Source organism: Ctenocephalides felis, unplaced genomic scaffold (assembly GCF_003426905.1).
Source record: "Ctenocephalides felis isolate EL2017-DRISC unplaced genomic scaffold, ASM342690v1 CF-g0.4_SCAFFOLD_01604, whole genome shotgun sequence".
In the NCBI taxonomy this organism is placed as follows: domain Eukaryota; kingdom Metazoa; phylum Arthropoda; class Insecta; order Siphonaptera; family Pulicidae; genus Ctenocephalides; species Ctenocephalides felis.
The window spans coordinates 11,604,101-11,610,388 of record NW_020537758.1 but is presented as its reverse complement, the minus strand read 5'-3'; the positions used below and the strand labels follow the sequence as shown (position 1 = coordinate 11,610,388).

Here is a 6,288-nt window from a genome sequence, read left to right as displayed (position 1 = left end):
TGAAACGTGGATAAAAATTTCTAAAAAATCTTCTTGGTCGATTGTTATCAAAATGCTTTTAATTTTTTGGAATCTGTTCAGCCGTTTTGGAGAAAAATTTGACGAAAATCCAAATTTGAAATAAAATTGGATCAAAATTTTTGGCTAAAACGTGAACAAACATTATTGCACTTCTTGCTAATTATATAGAACCTGCTTGGCAGATCGTTGCAAAATACTGTCGAATTCTACCGAATTAAATGTAAAAGCTTTTAATTTTTTTTAATCGATTTAGCCATTTTTTAAAAAACGTGAACTAGAGGTCAAAAATCGGATCACATACATATACACACCCTTACATTCTCACATTTCTCAAATTTGGTTTCATTCAATTCAGAATGACTTGAAACGTCGAGAAAACATAAAATGAGCAAAGGGGTAGTGGGGCATAAAAGTAGGCCGAAAAGTTTGACAAAAAATTGCCAAATATTACGTGGAGAAATAGATAACACGTGAATTTAATTTTAACTAGATTTTAAAAAAAATCCAAATTTTTTTTTAAAAAAATCCAAATTTTTTTTTAAAAAAATCCAAATTTTTTTTTAAAAAAATCCAATTTTGTAACGAGGGTGCTTCAATTTTAAATGTTACCACGTATCAAGGGGTCCCAAAATCCTTAAAAATCGATCACGTGATTAATGGACACCTACAAAACGGTTTGCAATAACATATACCTTTTCTTCGGGAAGTTTAATTTTTTTTTGCAAATATATATATGTATAGGGCCTTTGGAGGTTTTTTCGATACTTCAGACGTGCTTCAATTTAAATTAATGGAATTTGCTTGAAAATTTAATTTAAAAACTAACTTAAATATTAAATACTTGGGAGTTTTTTAAATAACAAACAAAGTTTTTTTTTATTCTTATTATTTATTACTTATCACATTTTATCATTTACAACATAATTTTCTCATTCGGTAAGATAATTAAAATGCAACATAAAAGTTAATTGAGTATAAAGAATAATTTTAGTCATTTGTTTATGAAATACTATATTTATAAACAAAATATTTCCGAAGTGACTAATTGTAATCTTAGGTTGTAAGCCGGAGTCCAATCACACGAACACATCATACGGTTCTAATTTGCAATCGGAATTAATTCTCATTTGCTTATGCATTTGATAATAATTACTAATATTCTGTTTCTTAGAATACTGTCGAGAACGGTAATATTATTATTCACGCTACAATTCCAATTTCATGGCTGAATCATTCAATCAGCTATTTATCGTTGCTAGCTTAATGGGCGCGCACGGTAGCCATTAAAGTGATCATTTTATGGAGCTATTATACCATTCGGAGATGCTACAGGATTGTATTCATAAATGCATAACTCGTCATTATTGTATTTTCATACAACACTTTTTTATTGTTGCAGTCGTACGCTCGTCGGGAATTTTCTATCCGCAAAAATCCGAGAACAAAATGCACCATCGGACGATGGCAACGGTAAGGACTTCCTCTCGCACCGCACGAGCAATTTGTATCGTGTAACTATTCGAGAATCATTTGCTATAATAAGTATTTAGATTTATTCGTTACAGATCTTTGCAGATCATGTTGCAAATTGAAGAAGAAAATACATTTTCATTGCGAAATATGCAACCAAGCGTTTACCGACAAGGGAATTGCAACTGCACGAACTGCGCCATAAAAACATGACGGTGGAAACGACTCCTGAGAGGAAAATCCGTCATCCTTTGCTGGATTTGTTGAAACCGAATGAAATCAAGGATGAGGTGTTGGATATGTCGCCTAAGCGAATGTCGCCTTCGCATCCGATTTTGAGTGCTAATTTAACAAATAACACTGCCGAGCCCGAGGATTTGTCGAAGAAAGTCGAGTCGGCAACAGTGCCTTCATCTTCGTCAGAACCTGACGTGGAAAACTCTGCCTTAGATCCAAATGTCGTTAACTTTTTACACTTCCAAAGACTTCAACTATTCTTCCAAAACTACTACCAACAACTTATGGGTCAACAAATGCTAATGCACCCAAATCAACCCTTACCAGAAATGCCTTCAGGAATACCTTACCCAACAGATCCCGCACTACACAACGCCCTTCTCGATATGAAAAATACCAAAAGACCTTTGGTTGAATCCGAAGGCCAAGATTTACTACAAAATTTTAAGAAAATTAAACTAGAAAAAACGTACGATAATAGAAACGATTTAGGCAACTTGAACGGTATTGATCAACCAATAATTAACCAGCGCTGATGGAATACCCACCAAATTTTCCGATGTTACCAATTTTTTGAAACAAAGAACTACCTCCAATGCCTGTACGGATGCCTTGCTCTATACAAAACAAAATAGGATATTTAAGGACGAACCTGTACCTAAGGGTTTATCTAAATTCAAATTTAACGAAGATTGTAATTTTATGAACTGCGGGTACAGAAATCATCAGAGCACTTCCACTGCCACGCATCAGTAAAAACAAACAAATTTTTATAAAATAATCTTGTATCTAATTATTTATTATCTTGTATCTAATTATTCATTATTTTTGCCAGGAATGACTGTTGCTACAGTTTTTGTGATAAAAACCAGGTTTGTTCAACATTCAGCCAGGCACGAACGTTTGGACAAACTGAGGCGGGAGATTTCAAACAATTTAGAGCAAATATGAGCTGCGATTATCAAGATTGCGAAACAATAAGAACATAGGTAAGACTTGATTATTAAAATTACACTTAAAAAAATATTATGTATGTATATATGGTAAATTTTTGCTGTATCGCTGTGTGCCAGATTCAATAATCGTATTCCGACAAGTCATGTTTTATTTTGCAACATCTTCTTACTTTCACAAATTGTACGGTGTGTATAGCACAAATAGGTACTTCATTTCACACTCGCTAATAAATTAGAATAACTTGAATTTTGGTTGTGCAATTGAATCGATTAATTCGCCATTGTTTATTATTAACATATGATCATAAAAATATTCATGGTAGGGCTTAAAGATCCACGGGTGAAAAAGTCTGTCACTATTATCTCAAAAATAAGTGAAAAAATGAAATTTTTAATTATGCTATTTTAAAGAAAATGTATAACCATCCATCGCCTTAAATCAATCGATTTTGTCTCACAAGATAAACGGCTACATAGTAAATTTTTTAACGACATTATTTTTTGTTGTTAGTTTTTTTCGTTTTGATCAGTGTTATTTAGTTTATGATACCTGAATATAAATTTTTGGTATACGTTATTTAATTGTTCTATGAGGTGTATTGTTATTTTTAATTTAGATTTAGCATTTTTTTAAATTATTTTTATATAGAGTAGAGCAGGCCTAAAGGTCCAATTTGAATTTAAGCAATTATTTTATGAAAACTAAACCAATTGCATCTTAACAAATAGCATATATTAAACATATTAGACAAACAACTATCTACATCATCATTGTAGAAATATTTTTTTAATATTTTTTAAAATTTGTCACCTGATCCTTTTTATCCTATAAGCTGGAGAAAAGGTGACAGAGGGAAAAAACACCAATTTATGTTTAATTTTAAAGAAATTTCACGGAATATTATCAACACTTTTTAAACAATGTGATGTAGTATAAATGTTTAGCCAAATAAAACAATTATTCAGTATTAGTAAATATCTAATATAAAAATCTATTATAAATTTAAATATTTTATAGTAAATTTAAACTTAAATGTTAACGGTCTAAAAATAAAGGCGAAAAAAGTGCCAACAGCGGACAACTTCATGGTGCTAAGAATTTTGTTGAATATTAAATACAGTAATTTTAATATTTCATATACAAACTATAAGTTGTTTTGCATGTAATATATAACAAAATTAAAAATTCTAATAGTATAATAGAACTAGTTGTAAAATAGTCAATTATAAATACAATTATCATTTTGTAAATTCGAATTTAAATGTTAACGGTCCGAAAATAGAGACGACGAATACCAAGCGCGGACAACTTCGTGATATTGAGTATTTTGTTGAATATTAAATACAGTAATTTTAACATTTTGCTTGCACTTTTTTATTTACATATTTATTTTATTAAATATAATTAAAATTTAAAATATACTATTATATATTGTTAGAAATGTAATTAAATTTTTTATTCATCTGTATTTAACGTTTAATAACATTACAAACAATATTAATTATGAAAAATACTAAAAGTTTTAATTTTATTATATAGTTATATGTAAGCTATGCAATATATAGGTAACTGATAAAATTCAAATTCCAAATTTGAAACATATTTTATTAATATTTTGATATGGAAGAGCAGGGCACAAAGATCCAGTATGACTTTGAGAAATTATATTGCAAAAACAAAATCAATTATATTTCAACAAATGACAAATATAACAACTATTTGACTATGTTCAGTAAAACTTCCAGCTAATTCGTCATTGTAGAAATGTCTTTTTTTCGCTGGTTTTAAAAAGTTGTTATGTGGGCCTTTTTACCCCGCCTATGGGGTTATTTTTAATTTGAAAAATATTCAACAAAATAATCGCTACATTTTTCAACCAATGCAAAATATGAATTTCATGAGTGCATTTTTTACAAAGATCAGTGTGATCTTTGCGTAAATAACCTTGATCTGGTATTTTGCCAGAAATATCCATCAGCAGAGTTGGAATAAATAATTATTCAATTTATCTCTTGTAAAATTGCTTCTTTATTTACATTATTTTATTGTTTGCACTTATGCTAGCATAAGGTTTAGTTGTCTTTTTTACCCCAACCACTTGAAAGCTTATATAGAAATTGTATGAAAAAACTGTTAAATCTAACTTAAAAATAACGATACACCTTATGAAACAAGTAACGTATAGTTAAAATTATATTTAGTTGTCGTAAACTAAATAACAGTGCTCAAAATGAAAAAAAAAACTAGCTAATACTTTCCATACAAAATTGACGCGCTCATCTCCTGATATATAGGTTGTCCAATTTAAGCTGGCTGCTTACACATCTTTTGCCCTCTACTTTCAAATAGTATTGTCAAAAAAATGCCGTAATTAGGGGACGACCATTATTGCCCTACTATATAAAAAGTTGGTAAAGAACTGCTGAATCTAACTTAAAAATAACAATACACCTTATAGAACAATAACTTGAAAATTCAAATTAAGTATCATAAACTAAATGACAGTGCTCAAAACAAAAAAACTAACTAATACTTTTGTTACTAAATTAGCAATATGGCTTGATAACCAAGTCGTCCGAATTAAGGCGATGTCTGATCTCTCTTGCCCTCTACTTTAAATTAGTATCATCAAAAAAATGTCACAATTTATTTGTTTTTGACACAATTGTGGTGGATTTTTTTAAGCCCCGTTCTACTCTATTATCTTATATTTTGGTGTTGCAACTTTGAACATTATATTTCCATTTTCGAGATACAAAAATATAAATTTACAATTTACAACTGCCGGCAATTATTGATACACATTTAGATATCCCATTCGCAACTACGAGCACTAACCTCATTTCGATTAATCGACGTGCAAGATCTCAATCTTAAAATTATTATCAAACAACAGAGAATACTATTGCAATAATGATTGATTATTAAATTTATTCCAAAACAGGGCCGAACAATAAATCATCACACTTCCACTGTCTGAGTTGCACATTTGTTTGCTCCGATACAAATAAAGTCGTTGCTCATAGACGTCAACATAGTAAGATGAACCAAATAAAAAGTGCAGGATTCGAAAAATTCACACCAGGAATGGATTGCACCAGAGGAGGAAATGGAAATGAAAATTCTGATGGATCTCCTAATGAGGGTTCGACCAGGGCCGAATCGGGCAGTTGCGTTCACAATATGAAACAAACACATTACCATTGTCTGGTGTGCAATTATGCAGTTTTGGGCCTGGCGCAAATGTCTGCACACAAATTCAGGCACATGGACTGACCTAAATGGTGCAAAAACTTTGTAAAGACTTCAGTGAAAGTGAAGATTGTGTTTTAATATTTTTTATAACTTTTTATACCTGAAGTGATCAACGCCACTTCATTTTTTTAAGACTTTTTGACCAATAAGCTTGAGTGATAGTCAATGGACCTATAAATATAAATCTGTAAGTGATAAATTAAGTGTAGCTATAAATCCCTTTATTACCGTACTATTACTATCATATTATAGTCAAAATATTATGTGAACTGTGAATTACACATAGCTCAGTGTGTCTTTAATAGGATTTGTATATTTACCATTTAATAACGCAATTACAAATACTAC

General features: G+C 30.3%; 1 pseudogene; it reads left to right on the top strand.

Annotated features, from left to right (window-relative positions):
* The first annotated feature begins 1,700 nt into the window (after positions 1-1,700).
* Positions 1,701-5,961, top strand: LOC113373361 (annotated as a pseudogene).
* The last annotated feature ends 327 nt before the right edge of the window (positions 5,962-6,288 follow it).